Genomic DNA, 17,969 nt, shown 5'->3' with positions numbered 1-17,969 from the left:
TACCAAACACGAGAATGACGCGTACAACAGTGAGTCACTAGCTGTGTGGGCACCGATACCAGCTCCTCTCTCCAACGAAAGACCACCTAAAGAATGATGATGATTGAATGGGAAGAGGAGGAGGACCCACTGAATAAATAAGCCCAAAATATGCCAAATATGGTAGCTAGTTGGCTAGCAATAAATGCCTCAATAATCACTAAGACGACCACCATAAAATGCCTAAAATACCTAGTAAGGTCAAGCATAGTCCAAACTCACACAAGCTGACTAGATTGCTAACAAAAGGAGCTTGTGAGCATTCATCAAAATGAGACTTGGACCTTGATGGATTGTCCAAGCCACAAGAAAGTCGTCAAAACCAAGTGGATCTTTAGGACCAAATTGAAAGCTGATGGAACTTTGGATAAATACAAGGCTTGCCTTGTAGTCTAATGTTTTTGACAAAAACATGGCGTAGGTTATAAGGAAATCTTTGCTCCCACTATGCAGTTGACATCATTCCGTCTGTTGGTTGCACTAGCCACTCATCACAGTTGGTCGATCTATTAGATGGATGTAAAAAGTGCATTTCTAAACAATTATTTGGAGGAGAAGTCTATGTGGAGCAGCCTCCCAAATTTTCTTCTATTGACTATAAAGATAAGGTCTTTCATCTGCGGAAAGCTCTTTATGGGCTGAAGCAAGTATTGCATTCATGGTTCCATAGGATGGATGAGTTTCTTAGGACTCAGGGATTTCATTCTACCCCTTATGATCCAAACTTATATGTCAAAACCACTTCAGAGGGGATCAGCTACATTCTTTTGTACATAGATGATTAGTTGTCACAAGCTGAAATTTTGCTACTATAGCAAATATTAAGACCGAACTTTGTTCCACATTTGAGATAACTAACCTTGGCCAGTTATCCTATTTCTTGGAATGGAGGTAATTCGATTTGGGAATAATATTTTTGTGTCACAACAAAAGCGTGTCCTTTAGTTAGTGAAATAGTATTGTACTAATTAAACATGGCATGTGGCCATGCCACTTGACCCCAATGTTCACTTATCTAAGGATTCTCCTCATCAACCCTTCGATGAGTATATCTATAGATTTGTTGTAGAAAAAGTTCTCTGGTATCACTATACTACGCTAGATCTTGCATGCTCTGTTTTTTACTTCGTCAATATTTCAATGCACCAAACATGTCACATTGAATTGCTTGTATGTGTGTGTTGAGATATGTTCGATGTACTTTTTCTTATGGTTTGATATATAGTCATGGTTTCCTTAGGCAAGGATACACTGATTCGGAATGGACTGGAGATCCTAACATTGGATTGACAATATATCAATGCATCAATGTCAAGCTTGTATGCTTGTGTTGAGATATTTACTTAGTCAATATTTCAATATATCAAACATGTCACATTGAATTACTTATATGCATGTGTTGAGATATGTTCAGTGTACTTTTTCTTATGATTTGATTTTGCAAGAATACATTGATTTGGATTAGGCTAGAGATTTGACACTTGGCATCCTCACAAAGGCTACCTCTTTTCTTTAGGCATGATTCCCACTTCTTGGTCAAGCCATAAGCAAGGGACGGTGGCTACTTCCACGACTAAGGCAAAGTGTCACAGGGACGTTAAATTTTGAGATGCTCTAATCTTTGGCTAGTAGAAATCTATTCTAGCCATTGTGAGAGAGAAGGCTGTTAGAGAGCGAGAAGAGACTATTTGATGTGATTTGCAGCCACCATGGATCAATCATACGATAAAGTGATAGCAATTTGGAGCCCTCCAAGAGTAGATGATAGCATCCCAAGGTTCTTTTGGTACAAGTGATAGCATATAAGAGGCGATAGTAGTCTTTTTAGTGGTCCTAAGCTGTAGATGACAGTTTCCATCGCTGTTTGAGCAAGGCAACAACAGTTTTTCGATGTTTCTCACGGTGAAACTCTAAAATTTCTTTCTATAGCATTCTCTCTCATCCCCCAACCATCTCTCAAGTTATCTCAACATCTTCTAGCAGTTTGAGCCATCAGAGGAAGAGATTTCAGTCAATCTTTGATGTAAACCAGATATTAGAGTTTTGATAGTCGCCTCCAGATGCGTGCTCAAAGTTGAGGGCCTAGGACTTGAATTCCAACAATTGAAATTGAGAAATTTCAAGGAAATTCACGAGGCCAACCAAGCAATATCAGATTTGGGACACTCAATTTGGCTTTCAAGAAGCGAGGTAAAGGCCAATCCCCAAGAAACCAAGGGAAAATTGGTTTCGAGGCTTGCTGATTAGTTTTGACAACAAGAAACACTTGGATTAGCGGAGGAGAGCAAAGTATCTCAATTATTCTCCTTTCATTTGCAATATAAGATAAAGAAATACCGCAAGGGGCGTCAATTTTGGGGCCAACAAACTGTCCATTGTCCAAGATTAAGTGGTAACATTTGCATGTTCACTTTATGTGAATTTTATGCTTATTATGATTGGTGTTAAATCAGGTTAACACAACCCAAGAAAGGTTGGTTTCATAGAGTATCGACTCCTCTTTGATAGCACCACAAAGGCTATCTACTTGAGGGCACTACTGGCAGTTCTACACTTTCCGTGCGACTCTCCAATTGTCATCTACTGCCATAACCAAACTGCTATAGCACTTATTGGCAATCCGATCTTCACACCACGAACAAAGGATGTTGAAGTCCACTACCATTTCACTAGAGAGCAAGTTGAGCTAGACACCATCCACCCAGAGTCTATGCCTTCATTAGATAACTTCACAAACATTTTGACCAAGATAGTCATCCGATTGTTCAATACTTGCTACCCAGGATTGGCTTAGGTGCATCCTCCCCTACTACTTTGAACTAACAAGGAGAGGACGATTCCCTCTGGCTTTCCCTTCCACATTAAGAGGGGGCACCCTTCTTCTCTTGAGTGTGATAGGATTTTGGTTCAATATTTCTTTAGAAACATATATTATTTTGTATATTCTATCATGATCCACATCCTCTAGATGACCATGATTGTAAAAGGGTGCTTGGGTAAGTAAACAATTCCCCTACAAGGGCACTGTCCAAGTGGCACTATTGCATAGCATTTTGCATAAGCATGATGATTTGCATTGCCTCTTGCATAACTCCAGAGTGCATTGCCATTCTAATCTTATAAACCATCTATCCATATTTATCCTTTTTCAATCTTTTGGAGTGGTCAACTCTCGATCCATCATATTCGCAACAACTCACATGACAATCTCCCTTGCTTACTTTGCTTGCTCAGTTTGCCTCACTTGCTTCCACTATCTTTTTTATTGCCCCCGCATACCCTCCATAGATTTCTTTGTCATCAACACTTGGTGGTGATTGGGATAGCTTGTTTTTTTTTTTAAAGGTCTTAGGTCTAATAATCCCTTTATTCTCCCCAAAAAATGCAAAAATTACTCAATACGACAAACACTAATCGAAAACCCTCACTCAAAGATAAATCTATTTCAAAATAATCAAAAGCCTTCAAAAAGAAAAATGGAAAAGTCCACCTTGGTTCCATCCCCCTTTTCAAGTCCTAATAAGCCACTCTTGGTAGGTCAATGGGTAGCCAAGGCCCGATGTGCATCCTTTACGTGATGCCATGTCTACTTTGGGGTGGGATGCCTTGGAGAAAAGAAAAGAAAATTTTGAGCTTGGGAAGTATAGTCCCTTTCTGGTTCTGGTTTTGGGCTTAAGAGGGGTGTTGGGGTAAAACTACATTAGCTTTATTAAAACAGCCCCAAAACTTGATTAATTAATGAATTAAACCTCTTATTAAAAAGACGCCTATAATTGGCGAGCTCCTACAAGGCTGCCTTTTGCCCTTCTTCCTGTTGCCTGGGCTAGTTGCTGTCCCCTAGTGCTGCATTTTGCTGTTTTGGGCCTTCTCCATCTGGCACATCATCATCTTTTGCTGCATTTGCAGTTTTCTACCAGTCTATTGCCTATCCATCAATGATTCGCGCATCTAGATACTACTTGGTACAAGTGTGTTGTTGGATCTTTGATCTAGCTTATCTATACTAGGCTATACTAGGCCGGACGTTTCTTTTGTAATGGCTGTCGAGCTAAATTACCATTAGCTTTTATTAAACAACCCCAAAAGTCAAGCTAATTAATGAATTTTAACCATTCTTTTAAACCAAGAGCAATTTGAGAGAGTTTCAACGTCCCACATGTAAACCCTAATTTAGAAGGCCCCAAATTTTCTATAAATAGAGAGTCTGCCCTCCCATTCAGCCTTATCTCATTTTTGCAAGTTTCAGGTGCTCTAGCTTCGTTGCCCACACCCCGTTCACGAAGGACATCTCAGCTGAAGCTGCCCAACATTGCCATCACCCATCCGGCGTCCATTTCCAGCCTCTACCTCGCAGTTCATGCCTTATGCTGCTATTCCTTGCTGTCGCCAGCCATCTAGAGGCTTTGTTTGCAGCTGGTGGCAGCTTTCTGGCTGTGTTTGCTGCACCTTGTGACATCCCCATCAGCTGGCAACTTCACCTAGAGGCTGCGTTTGACACCATACGCTGCATTTACCTCGTTCTGGTGCTTTCATGCTTATTGTCCAGCTACTGGAGGCTGTGTTTGCCGGTTTTCTCTCTCCTCTGCCTATCTGTCATTGTTTTGGCATCCACATTGTTGTGTATATTGCTGCGAGACATCCTTGGAGGCTGCCTTGTTGCATTTCAGGATCCATTAGAGTACGACACACTCTCCACCTCGTTACCTCTGCCTCAGTCCTCGAGACATGAGAGTTTGGGAATATTCATTGACTACATAGTGTGTTTGTTTGTTGCATGAGCATTGTATTATTTGAATTCATTCATTTCAAACTCTTCACTATGTTCATTGTCTCTGAGTTACCCTAACCCTAACTGCGTTTTGTTCAATTTGTGCTTTGTCTTATGATTGTATTTGTCTCTCTCTGTTAGGGTATTTCTTTACATGGTATAAGAGCTAAGATCTTCTCAAAGAAACCTAGGCCTTTGATCTAAAAGCCCTTCACAAGAAGCAAGAACAACGGGAGGGCAAGATGACTTCGAACATGACATCACCGCTTCATTCTCCTAAGCCAAACCCATCGAGAAATGAGCCGGAGTCAATTCCACAGGCTACTCTACCAACTTCCAACATGGACGAAGAGACAATGGTCTACCATGGAGTCCAAAGACCCTACAAAATTTCAAGAGACGAAGACGATCTCATCCTCATGTATTGGGCTCAATAACAAATTGAAGGTAAATTTGAGCTTTCCCCTTTAGATTCAATGTACACGTCTAATGATTTTGCATGAAGGAAGAAAGCTCCACAACAGACTGGCCATCCTAACATGGAAACTGGCATGGAGTATAAACCCTTCATCTCTTTACCAGTTTCATTATCTATTCCATTTACATCTCCACCTTCATTCACTCCTACATCAAGTATGCAAAATTACACTTCTCCATCTTTTGAGTTTACTTCCTCTTTTCACCAAGATGTATGTGATCCTCATGAAGAAGGGACTCTGCAATCACGCTATTGGTTCACAAGTCCTAAAGAAGATAGACTTTTGTTTTTGAACTCAAAGAAAGGTGATGAGCACAAAAGATTAATTCAAACACCTGTAAGTTCTCTCCCTTCTTTTGCTTTAATTTTTTCTTCTCAAGGTCGTTTTGAAGTAGGTGAACCATCTTCATTTTCATTTAAAGCATTTAATGGAAAAAAAGAACCAATATCATTTCCAACACCTGCATCAACCAATCCATTTAATCTCCCACCCTATACTTCCACTGCACCTTCCTATCCATCTCCATTAAGTACACATCATATGACTTCTCACATCACATCAAGGGGTCCACCTTTGAGCACAACCTTGAGGTCTCCTTCTTTCCAACCGAGTGGTACATCTATGATAGAGGCTCGTCCTCCCTTCCCCACACTTTTGAGACTTTCACAACCTAGGAATGTCACCCAACCATTACAAAGTGTGGATCAATCGATTCCACGGTTTGCCACTATGGCATTACCTAGTGGACCTTCTAGTTATTTTGCTGTGTCCCAACAAACATTTGGATAGGACTCACATGTCCTGGTGCCTCTACCTCCACTAGCACCTTGTGGAAACACTCATTTTCCAATGTCTCTGCATCAATTGGCACCCATTGGATACTTCCAGTCTATTTCTGCCTATCCACCTCCTCCTCTTGCTTCTACTTATCCCTCTCCACCACCTCTTTATCCACCTTATTCCACCTATCAAACACCTCGTGGCTCTTCTTTCTCATCAGCAAAACATGTCTTTACTGACAAGCCTCATTTTAACGAGTCTAACTCCACTACTTGGTCCCATCTAATGAGACATGTTCTTGACTCCCAAAACCCATGGGATATTGTGCAGGGGTTCAAACCCCAACCCGATCCCGCACTTGTTCCATACGAGGTTGTCCGCTCATGGAAGGCTAGGGATGCCTCCATTATTGTTGAGCTGATGCGGGGTTTCTTGCTTGAGTTTCATTCTCAACTTCAACATTTTGATTTAGCATCAGAGCTTTGGGCACACATGATTAATTGCTATGTGGCTCACGATAGGATCCTTTGCATAAATCTGGACCATGAGCTTTGAAACTTTTAAATCACTAATTGGGATGACTTGAAAGTCAAATTGGCTAAGTATCAGCGGCTTCTCGCTGAGTTCTCTACCATGGGGGCTCCCAAGTCCTCGGACGATCAAGTCACGTTGTTCCTTAACAAGTTGTTGTGGAAATACTTCCATTTTGTGCAACAGGTGATATCACATCCCACCATGCTCACATTCCATGAATTTGAGTGTCAATTACTGCATTGCGCTTGGCTATTCGATTAGTTTCATAGTATGACCTCTACAGAGGAAGCTCTCGTTGCTTCTTCTCAAAAGGGGTAACAAGGGAAGGGCAAACAAAACTAAAACTCAAATCAAAATCAAAAATAAAAATCAAACCCAAAATCAAGCTAGTGTTCCCAATCTTTTCTTAAACCCGAGTGGCAAAATGTACCTAAAAAGAATAAGTATTGTCAACATTGTCAAAAGGTTGGCCACTTTGACGATGAGTGTCATTCAAAGGTAAGAGGCAGAACACCGAAATCCAAGACTCAAAACCCCCGCCCCCTTGTCGGACAAACCCCAACAGGGGAGGGAAGGTGGTGGCAACCCTCAACAAGGTAGAGTGGTAAGGCCAAACCATGCTTTCTAGTCAAAGTATCACTAAACTTTATTGGTTAAGAAGCCGAGGAGTCTTACTTTGCATGCTTGGAAGGCTACTTTTCTATCAAATATAATCTTTTTCTGTGGAGGCTAATTATGGTCAAGTTGCCTTTAAGAGATATAATTGTCAAGCAGAAAGAATTCAATCTGTTGTATCCACTATACAAACGTTTTGAGGAGAATATCTTTCATCTCTATGTGATTGGTATCATTCCATTTGTTGGTCACACTAGCTACTCATCACGATTGGCTGATCTATCAAATGGATATCAAGAGTGCCTTTTTGAATGGTTATCTGGAGAAGGAAGTCTATGTGGAGTAGCCACCCGGATTTTCTTCTGTTGACACGAAAGATAAGGTTTTTCACTTGCAAAAAGCTCTGTATGGGCTAACAAGCACCGTTGTCTTGGTTACAAAGGAGGGATGAGTTCCTTCAAACCCAAGATACCATTCTACCCCTTATGATCCGAACTTCTATGTCAATATGACTTTAGATAGATCAACTATATCATGTTGTACAAAGATGAATTACTTATCACTAGCTCAGATTCTGTTGCCATAGCGGAAACGAAGGCCAAGCTCTGTGCTACATTTGAGATGACAAACCTCGGTTTGTTATATTTCTTTTTGGGGATGGAACTAGTTCGATCTGGAGAATGCATTTTTGAGTCACAAAAGAAGTACGCTCTTCAATTGGTGGATCAATATTTATAGGATCAAATATGGCCTATGACCACACCTCTTGATCCAACTATCCACTTATCTAAGGATACCTTAGGTCAGCCCCTTAGCACATCCTTTAGTTAATTCATATTAGGTCAGATTTAGCATATTGAGTTAGTTTGCTCAGTCAATATTTCACTATACCTAGGATGTCACACTGGATTGCATGTCTTTGTGTTTTAAGATATTTGTGGTGTACATATTCTTGTAGATTGACTTATGGTTCTGGTTTATGTTTGCAAGGGTACACATATTATGATTGAGTAGGAGATCCGGACACCCAACATTCCCATGGCGGCTACATCTTTACATTGAGCACAACTCTCATTTCTTGGGGCCAACCATCCGTAAGCAAGAGACAATGGTAGCTTCCATGACCGAGGTTGAGTGTGGGGCTCTCTTTGATAGTTCCATAGAGGCCATCTACCTGAGGAGTGTATTCTCAGCACTTCAATTCCCATATGCTACACTGACTGTCCTCTACTGCAACAACCAGAGTGGAATTGCACTAACTAGTAACTCGATTATCACACCTCGGACACGACATGTTGGAGTCCATTTTCATTTTACAAGAGAGCAGGTTGAGCTAAGCACCATTCACCTAGAGTTTGTGCCTTCATTAGACAAATTTGCAAACATATTGACCAAGGCAATAAATCAACCGATGCTTCAGTACTTACTACCTAGGATCGGCCTGGATACATCGTCCCCACCTTCTTCAAATTGACAAGAAGAGAGTGTTTCCCTCCAGCTTTCCATTCTAGTTTGAGAGGGGGCCGCTTTTTTCTCTTAATAGTGACAGGGTGTCGTTTACAGTTTCTAATTTAGACATTATGTGTATTGTACTTTGTATCTTCATCCACATCATCAAGATGGCCATGATTGTAAAAGGGCACTTAGGCAAGTGTTGCATCACATTTTGCATGAACATGATCACACCTGCATTACCTCTTGCATAACTCTAGTGCATTGGCATTCTATTATTGTAAACATGCATATGTGCACATTTATCCCTTTTCAGTCTTTGGAGTGGTCGACTTTGGATCCACCATATTCATGGCATTGCACAAGGTACTCTCTAAGGCAATCTCCCTTGCTTGCTTAGCTTTTCTAGCTTGCTTTCTCCACTTCTTTTTCCCCTCTCCACATACCCACCATAGATGCTTCCCACACATAGTCTATCTCCTTTGTCATCTACACCCAATAGTAGCTGGGATAGATCGGTTTGTTTTGTGAAGGTCTTGGGACTGACCATTCCTATCTCCCTTGGGAAAATGTTAATCGATCAATAGAAAACACTCACTTCATGATAAACCTTTTGAAAAACACACAAAAAAGCCCTTCAAAAAATTAAAAGATAGTCCATTGTGTTTCCATCTACCTTTCTAGGACTTAGTAGACCATTACGCAGCCGACGAGCACCCTTTGTATGATACTCTATTCTCTCTAGAATAAACTCTTAGGCTCCCTTGGTAATATAGCCATCGCCTCTATAGTCTTGATAGGTCATTGGGCAGCCCACACCCTTTGCCCGATACCCTGGTTGCTTTGGGATGGGACACATTTCGGGGAAAAAAAAAAGAGCTTGGGCCTGTTTGCAATCCCTTCCTGGTGATACCTAGTCCGTGTGCTCAATTTCATAAATGAATCGTGCTCTCATCAGCTTATCAATCTCTTCCTTGACAGCATGAGCATGCTTTGGATTCATTGGGTACGGTCGCTACTTCACCGGCGCTGCGTCTGGTGTCATGGGTATATTATGAGTCACTACACTCTAGTCTACCTCTTTAAGCTCTTCCAAGAACCAAGCGAATACGTCTATGTACTCTCGCAAGAGAGCGACAAGACTCATTTCTTCTTCCTCAGTCAAGTCATCGGTAATGAAGGCTGGTCGAGGTGTCTCCCCTTCCTGGGCTAAGTTCACCTCCTTGACCCTGGCTGGTCCCTCGATTGGTTCGCTCGTTTGCCCTTGCCGTTTGCCACCCAACAGGATCACTACCCTATCTCCTTTCTTGAATTTCGTAAATCTTTTAGGGAGGTCCCGCGGTTTTCGTTGTTCATCTGTTCGTGTGTCTCTGGGTTGTTTCGTCCTTTTCTACTTTAATCATCTGTGCCTCAGGTGGACGGGCAGGTCCCCGTTGGTGCGTCGGGTCTTGGGCGGCCTAGGTATTTCTGGGTCGCTATCCGGGCTTACGTCCGACTCAGAGTCGAACTCGCCATCTTCGCTAGAAGAGGGGGTCTCCCCTGGTGGTCGCAGTTCAGATGGTGATTCTGACCTAAGCACCGGTGTCGCTCCTGGTTGAGCTAGGCCTGCTTGCTCAAGGCCTATGGCTCCTACGTGTTCTAACCAAGTGCGATCACAATCCATGCGCATAATTCCTCGCTCTATCCTGTAGACACTCCTCTTTTGTGGCTTGGAGTCCGCCCGTATTTGTTCTATTTCATGTCCCTCAGTGTCGTATTCTACCATGTCCATCTCACCCTCACTTCCATCACTGAAGGATTGGCAGTCTTTGTACTCATTATCAGAGTCCTTTGCATCAAACTGCTCATCCTCTCCTAGGGCTTGGTATATTTCTTGTTGTTGATCAGGGACTAGGGCCCAGTTGTACATAAGGTTCAAGTCATGCACCCTGGTTCATTGCCACTTGGATTCGCCTAAGAGATCCTAGAGTGGTTTGAAGTTCGTTGTTGAATTATCAGCTAGCTTATCCGTTAAGTATTCCAGAGCCTCCTGGAGTTCTCTCTTGTTGCTTGGCACTTGAAAGGTGACGGGCTTAGGTCTCCCAAGAAGGGTTCCTTCCATCATGCAAACTAGTACGGAGGGCGTGCCGTCAAATGTGCCCATCATCTTGATGGCTTGCTCATACGCCTCTTGATCGGAGAACGGCAGGTCGACTATAGCAAGGACATGCATCCAATCTCGCTCATCCTCTGGGCATGGGATATACTTGGTCAAGGGTCCATAAGACTTCTTGACTTGAGGGTCATCCTTGAGCATCGCGGAGATGGCATCCAAGTCGACTGGTGAGATTTTTCAAGTGTCCATTTCTACCCTCACAGCTTCTGTTCTATTGCCTAAGAAGATTAAGCCGTTACCCCAATCTTCGATAACTCTAGCATTGCGCATCCAAGGTCGGCCTAACAGGATATCGTAGTCCACCCCCTTCATGACTATAAAGTCGCCAGAGAACTCGACACCTGCGATTTTGAATGGCCAGTTTTTAAGTATCCCGAATGGCTTCACTCTCATGCCGTTTGCTAATATGACATTAAACCGAGCGGTCTCGACAGGTGGGTTTCCCCAGGTCTGTAGTACTGCACGGCTCAGCATACTAACCCCGGATCCCGTGTCTACGATCCCCTTTCTCGTTGTGTCACCTAAGGCTAGGACTGGTAACACTGCATGCATCTCGGTGCCTTCCCAAAAAGCATTAACGTGCAAGGATTTTGGCACAGAGTGCAGCCTCGGTATTTGTGTTTCTGTATCACGATCATGCAGATCCGCAGCTTGTTCTCGTGACCCTTTAACCCACTGCTTGAGGTCTTACCATAGGGTGGGATGTTGCTTAAGCAGGTCTCCCAGGCTTAACGTCACAGGGGTGGTCACACTAGCGTGGTAAGGAGGCTGTCAGCTGCTCGTCTCTCTCCTAAACCGGATAGTCCTGGCCAACGACTGTGACTGATTTGCGGGCCTGCAGCATCAAGGCTTGGCCTAAGCGGTGTTGCCTGCAGTGCGGTTGCATCTCCTGACTTTGGTCGAGGGGGTGAGACCGCCATGCTTATGCTAGGGAGATCATCGATCTCGTCCTCTAGGATGGGCTCAACATCCCTCAAGTGCTCTTGGGCCTCTTTCACCCAGTCCTTCACCTTCTCTATGGCCTCGAGTTGGCGCTTTGGATGCGGGTATTCCCCTACCTTGGCACTTCCCTTTTCGGTCGTCTTGGAAACTGAAGTTTCTGCCTCTGCGTCCTGACCTTCTTTCCAAGAGGCAAAGTTGTAGCACTCTCAATTCTCAGTGCAGTCTTAGCTTCCGACCTCTTCTTCCTTCGCCCGCGGCTCTTCTTTCCTATCGAGGCTGCATCACGGTTGCTGGGTCCTGGTAGTGATATGCCGGCCTGCTTTGTCTGGGCACGGGTCATGACCCGCAACGGGATGGGTGTGGCCTTCCCATCGAGGTTCTCGACACCAAACAGCTCCAATGGAACAGATGGTACATTGGCTGAACTTGCAGAAGGTTTCCGCTTTGGGCAATCGACGAAGAGATGGGTGATTCCGCACTCGACGCACCTAAGGTCAGCTTTGTCTCTGTTCTGCTGCTCCCTCTCGGGGCAACGTGATGAGACATGACCTGGGTAACCATAAGTCCAACAGATGATTGGATTCTGCGTCTGCCCTCCTAGGCCTCTATCTCATCCTCTCCCAAACGCCATCATTGGTACTGGTCGATAGTCCATAAGGACTGCGTTGCCCTCGTCATCGTGAGAGACATAAGGATATAAGTAAGTCTCTTCCTCATTTGGCTCTTCCATGTAGTGGATTGGAGCGTCACTCGGTGGATGGGTCACATAGGGACCAGGCGGTCTAGGTATACCTGTAGGGTTTATGTCCACCCTAGGGACAGCCGGCTTAATGTTGTTAGGCACAGGAAGGGCCAATGGGGCTCCCCTTCCGAAGAGTGACTGCAGTCTGTTTGCTAGGTAAGGTTGACCGTATGGTTGGGAGTACGGAAGTCTTCTGGGCAATCTGCAATGCATGATATCGTGACTGAACTTGCCACAATTAACGCAAGGTCTCGACCGAGGGTCTTGATACTCGGCTGGCAAATGGTTTCCACCACAGTACACACATTGGACGTGTGGGCGTGTTGGTCGTCTCCATATATCTTGCAGCTTAGCTATCTCCATCTTGATATCAACCAAGTCTTGGTTTGTCTCGGTGGTTTTCTCCTTATCTTGGGATGATGGAGCTGGTCGTTCACCAGAGGCTGACGCTCTTTCTGAACTTCGCGAATTAGCTTCTTCTAAGTTGGAGCTCCTGGAGCTCTGCTCTTTCAGCTGATCATCAACTCTGATGGCTTCCTAAAAAACCCTAGCTAGCACGTCTCGCTGCAAGTTCAAGTTGGCTACCAAGGCCTTATACAGTTCCTCGTTTCAAATTCCGCTGATGAACACGGTTGAAACTGCTTTTTTAGTCGGTCGTTCGCCTGTAGGGATTCTCTTGAAGAGGCTCCTCACGTGGGTTACGTAATCGCGAATGTCCTCTTTCTGCTTGACATTCATCAGCCATACTAGCAGATTGTCGGAGTATCCGGGCTCGGCAAATCTCTTGATTAAGAGATTCTTGAGGCCATTGAAATTTACTCGCTCTGCGGCATCTAAGCTTGTATACCAAGTCTTGCCCTTGTCACCTAAGCAGAGCCCAAACGCTTGAGAGCGTTGAGTCAGGTCGCTGAGGCCGTTGTCTTCGCAGACTTGCTCAAACTCCTCTACAAAGCTGTATGGATCGTCGTGGGGTTGGTACTTATCGAGCTGCTTTGCGACTATTGGGATTTTAGACTGGCTCTTAGAGCCTTGGGTTGCTCCTAATCCTGCCAGCAGTGAGATTGCCAATGTTGCAGTACTTTGCTCTGCTGCGGTGTTGTCTAGCAATCGCTTGATAAGAAGCTCGCTCAGTGTTAAGTCTCCTTCTAGGGCTCTCTCGTGATCCATTGGGTTTCTGCTGGCTAAGTTCAGTACTCGCTGCACCTCACGCAACTCCACGCTTTGCCTTTGACTCCTGGCCTGCTGGTCTCTATTGTATGCGGCTATACTTTGCAACGCCTTGTGGGCTAGCTTTCTCTCTTCTTCTAAGTCAGCGATGATAGCATCTATTGTCCGACCGCGGTGCTCATACCGGGCGTGCGCATTGTAGGTGCTGACCAGTTGCTGAATAGCCTGTGGGAAAACGCCTAAGTCGAGTTCCTCGTTAGACCTGACTTTTCTTCTGCCATAGTTGAGTTCTCATGCTCCACCAAGCTATCGATCAGGTTGAGTAGGTTTGTCAAATCTACTTTGTTTGCGTCGCTTGCTTGGTCCTACTTCACGCGTTGATGGTTTGTCTTTGTCTGTGGATTCTCTCCTATTCATGGGTTCCTTGAGTAGCTTATCTAAGTGAATTCCTTGACTTGTTTAAATACATTTTTCGATTCTTCTCCACTCAGTGCGTGTGTTCCTTCCAGTGCACTCGTGCTCAATCAAGCTTTCAGTTTTCCTTAAGTGCACTTCAAGTGCGAAAATTCCAAGTGAGTGCGGTAAACAATCTCTAAGCGTCTTACACATCCTCGCTTCGTTTTGGGACCTAATAGGCTTTGTCGATCAATTCTCTAGCCGTCTTGACGAGATTTAGGACTTTTCGGTTACATTGCGTTGCCCGTTTTTGGGTCCAATCAAGGTTTTATGGCTCAGCGGGTTGCCTTTAGGTCTCTAGGTTTCTAGGTATCGCGACAGCCCACTCAAATTGCTAAGCGGCTGCTCCTTACGATTTTGTCTATTCCATGCACCAGAATCAAGTTCTGAGCGTTAGGAGGGCTTGCGACAGTTTGTGTTGCTAAGCTCCAGCAGGGTTATGTCAAATTTCTGAAAAGTCGAGGCAAATACACACTCGGCCCAACTAGTCTGAATTTCAGGGGCCGAGTGGGTGACTCGGACGGGCTGAATCGCACTGGTCCGAGTATAAAAGTTTTTCGTTGATCGGCGTCCGAGTGGCGTCACTCAGACGGGCTAAGTCAAGTGTTGGGCCGAGAGCCGAGTTGGGTCCTGGACCGAGGGCCGAACTCGTAAATGGGGCCGAGTGGACATTGGATCGAGTGTCGAGTTGATCAAAGGGCCGAGTGCCGTCACTCGGACGGGCCACATGGACTATGGACCAAGGGTCGATTAGGATTTCTGGGACGAGCTGGCCGAATGGCAGGGTCCAAGAGTTGAGACTCCACCTAACAACAGCCGCTCGGACAGGCTGAATAAGGCGCGACGAATGTCGCGCGACGACGATTTCGATCAAATCTTACAATTTGGGCAATCACTCCAAGCACAAACTTCCAGATCCCAACTAAGCCATCAAGGAAAGTGATTGGTATACCTGGGGTGAGCGGTAGCCTCTCCGATGACGAGATCGAATCGAATCTTTGCGGGGGCTCTCTCTCTTTCTCTCTCTCTCTCACTGCAATGGTTGCAAATGAGCTCTCCCTTGGCCTCTTGGCTCTTAAACCCCTTCCTGGGAAAGGTTTTGATGCTTCCAATCACTCACTTGCCGACATTAAGCATCCCAAGCAAGCTTTTTGTCATTTTTTGCAGAATTTATGCCCTGTTTTGCAACAGCAAACCCTACCCTTCGATTTCGTAATCCTATCCTACGCTAAATGCAACAAGAATTGAAAGCAACAAACTGAAATGATTTCTCCATGTCTTCCAATCATCAAACAAACTAACCCACCCAAAATACTTACTTGTTTTGAAGATCAAAACACCCAACCTTCCTACCTATCTCAAGCTCCATTTCGGGAATGAATCCCTTACTTCGATGCTTAATATGAGGCGCGCAAGCGCTCAAGCTTGAATCCGTTGGTCCCGACAACGGAACCAAAATGTGGGAGCTTCTCTCTCAACTACCAAGACCCACTGACCGCTTATTATTTCAAGCATTCAAGCGCTCAAGCTTGAATCCGTTGGTCCCGACAATGGAACCAAAATGTGGGAGCTTTTCTCTCAACCTCCAAGACCCACTGACCGCTTATTATTTCAAGCATTCCAAGCGAGCTCTAATGGCTCTCTCTCACCTAGCCGATGCGCCGTCGATCCTACGAGTGTAGTGAGCTTACCTTGATGCCGATATGAGTTGCCTTCTCTCTCGCACACATCGGTAGCTCCACGATCCTAGATGCTAGCTCAAGCATCCTTAAGCCTCCTCCATCTCCAAGCTCCATTCACCATAGCAGCGCGCACAAGAGAAGAGAAGAGAAGAGAAGAGAAGAGAAGAGAAGAAGAGAAGAGGAGATGGTGAAGAGCTTCACCCTCTTAATCCCTCGCTCTCACACACTCTCTCTCATACTCACACTCCCTCTCTCAAGAGCACACACAAGCAAGAAGAGAAGAAGAAGAGAAGAGGAGCTCTTGTTAGCCATACACCAAAGAATGAGCTTCCATTCACTTTTTGAACTTTATATATACAAACCCTAAAAACCCCATGGGCGCCCATCCCTTTTTACATGACCAGCCATTGTGGCAAGGTCCTTTGTCTATTTCCCCCTTCTAGCCTTGTGCCTCTAACCTACACCCGTTTAATACTTTACAATTGGCACAGGAGAGAGCCTGGCGATCTTTTACACAAACTTTTGGAGTTTTTTGAGGCGCTTTTCATTTAAAATTACGCTTTTGGTCCCAGCTTAGCTTTAGAGGCCGCCTGCGTTTTCCCTCTTCTTCTCGCTTTTTCATTCATTCTTCCGCCTTCTTGACTTGGGGTTAACAGTGGCCCATGCTACAACTTAGAGGCAAGTAGCCACAACATCGATATGGAAAACCTATAATAGCAGGGTGAAGGGGAGCAAGGTGCAGTCTTCTGTAATGTTGCTGTGGAATGAAGTGTAGGAATCTGAGCTCCAATGGTCTTGGCACTCCCTGCAACCTGTCTTCTTGACAAAAATGAGTATACTTGGTCCTTAGAGCATCTCTAGTTTATACCATGTAAAGAAACAGTAGGTTTTGTAGTGGAGACAACAAAGATCGTGACAAACACTAGCAATGAATAAATTTGGAAACACAAAGAATGGAGAAATGATGAATGAAACCAAAACATGATATGATGCACCTTAGGGTTCCATGTCTCTAGGATCGGGGCTGAGGGGTGAGCCAAGGACTCCATGATGACAAAGTGGCTCAAGATGATTGCACTATCCTGGGTGATCTAAGACAGCAACACCTATAGAAGAAATGTGCATTGTAGAGGGAGCAAAACACAATCCTCCAGGCAAGGGGATGCCAAAGAAGACACTAGATAGATGTAGATAGGAGAGTGAAGGGAGTGAAATGCAGTCCTCTGTAGCTGATGGTGAAGGAGAAGTGACCCCCAAGGCCTGCAGCAGCAACACAACACTGACGTTTACTGGCTGGGAAAGCCTCTAGGAAGCTAGGAAGGTGGGCCACTACTCCAAAGGTAGGCGACTGGCTGCAACAAGAGCAGCAGTGGAAAATGCAGAAGTTGATGATGTGGTGACTGCAGCAACTGATGGGCGATAGCCTCCAGGATGGACAGCAGCCTGAAATGCAGCACCTATGATAGGCAATGATGCCAAAAGGACTGGAGGCAGACTGGGCAAAACAAACCTTCTCCAAGGTGGGCAGCAGCATGGAATGACTGAGCAACAGCTGGATTGCCTGCTACAGCAGCTGTCCACCACTCCAAGTACAAGGGATAGCCCGGTTTGATAAAGAAGGGAACAGTTGGAGAAGAAGAAGAGTGAACAATTGAGAATGATCTGAGAATAAGAGAGTGGGATGCCTAGAACATGACCGTTTATGGGGGATTTTTGGGCATTTGTCCTACTGCACAAATAAGCCTTTTAACATAAATGAAGCTTTGGGCCCCTTTTTAAGGAGCAAAATTAGGCATTAAATGTCATACATTAAAAGTTAATGCAAGTCTTGATTTTGGTGGCTCAATAATTTGGTGGTGGGACACACTTCACCTTGGTGGTTTACCGTTGGAGGCCTTCCCCTTGGTGACCAACTCAATATCCACCATCATATTTCTTTAGGCTGCTATGTTTTTACACTGCTAGCCTCAAGATTAGGTCACTCCTCTTCATTTCCTACCCATTGGTGTCAGGTGTCACATTACCTTTCCCCACTCTAGCTTGCCATCACCAAATCTCATGCCTCTCATCATATGGGTTTTTGGACGAGTTCCCCGTGGGGTTTGAATATAGAGCACTTGGATTTGTTGAAGCCTTTTTTAATGGATGAGTCTTTGGC

General features: G+C 44.7%; 1 protein-coding gene across 3 annotated transcripts in view; it reads right to left on the bottom strand.

Annotated features, from left to right (window-relative positions):
- Positions 1 to 17,969, bottom strand: part of LOC148031292 (uncharacterized) — a 76,139-nt gene that overhangs the window by 27,923 nt on the left and 30,247 nt on the right. The window lies entirely within an intron of this gene.

Source organism: Lygodium microphyllum, chromosome 9, assembly GCF_053477565.2.
Source record: "Lygodium microphyllum isolate KBCC chromosome 9, Lygodium_microphyllum_v1.1.10, whole genome shotgun sequence".
NCBI classification, from domain to species: Eukaryota; Viridiplantae; Streptophyta; class Polypodiopsida; order Schizaeales; family Lygodiaceae; genus Lygodium; species Lygodium microphyllum.
The sequence above is the reverse complement of the archived record's forward strand: the minus strand, read 5'-3'. Positions and strand labels throughout refer to the sequence as shown.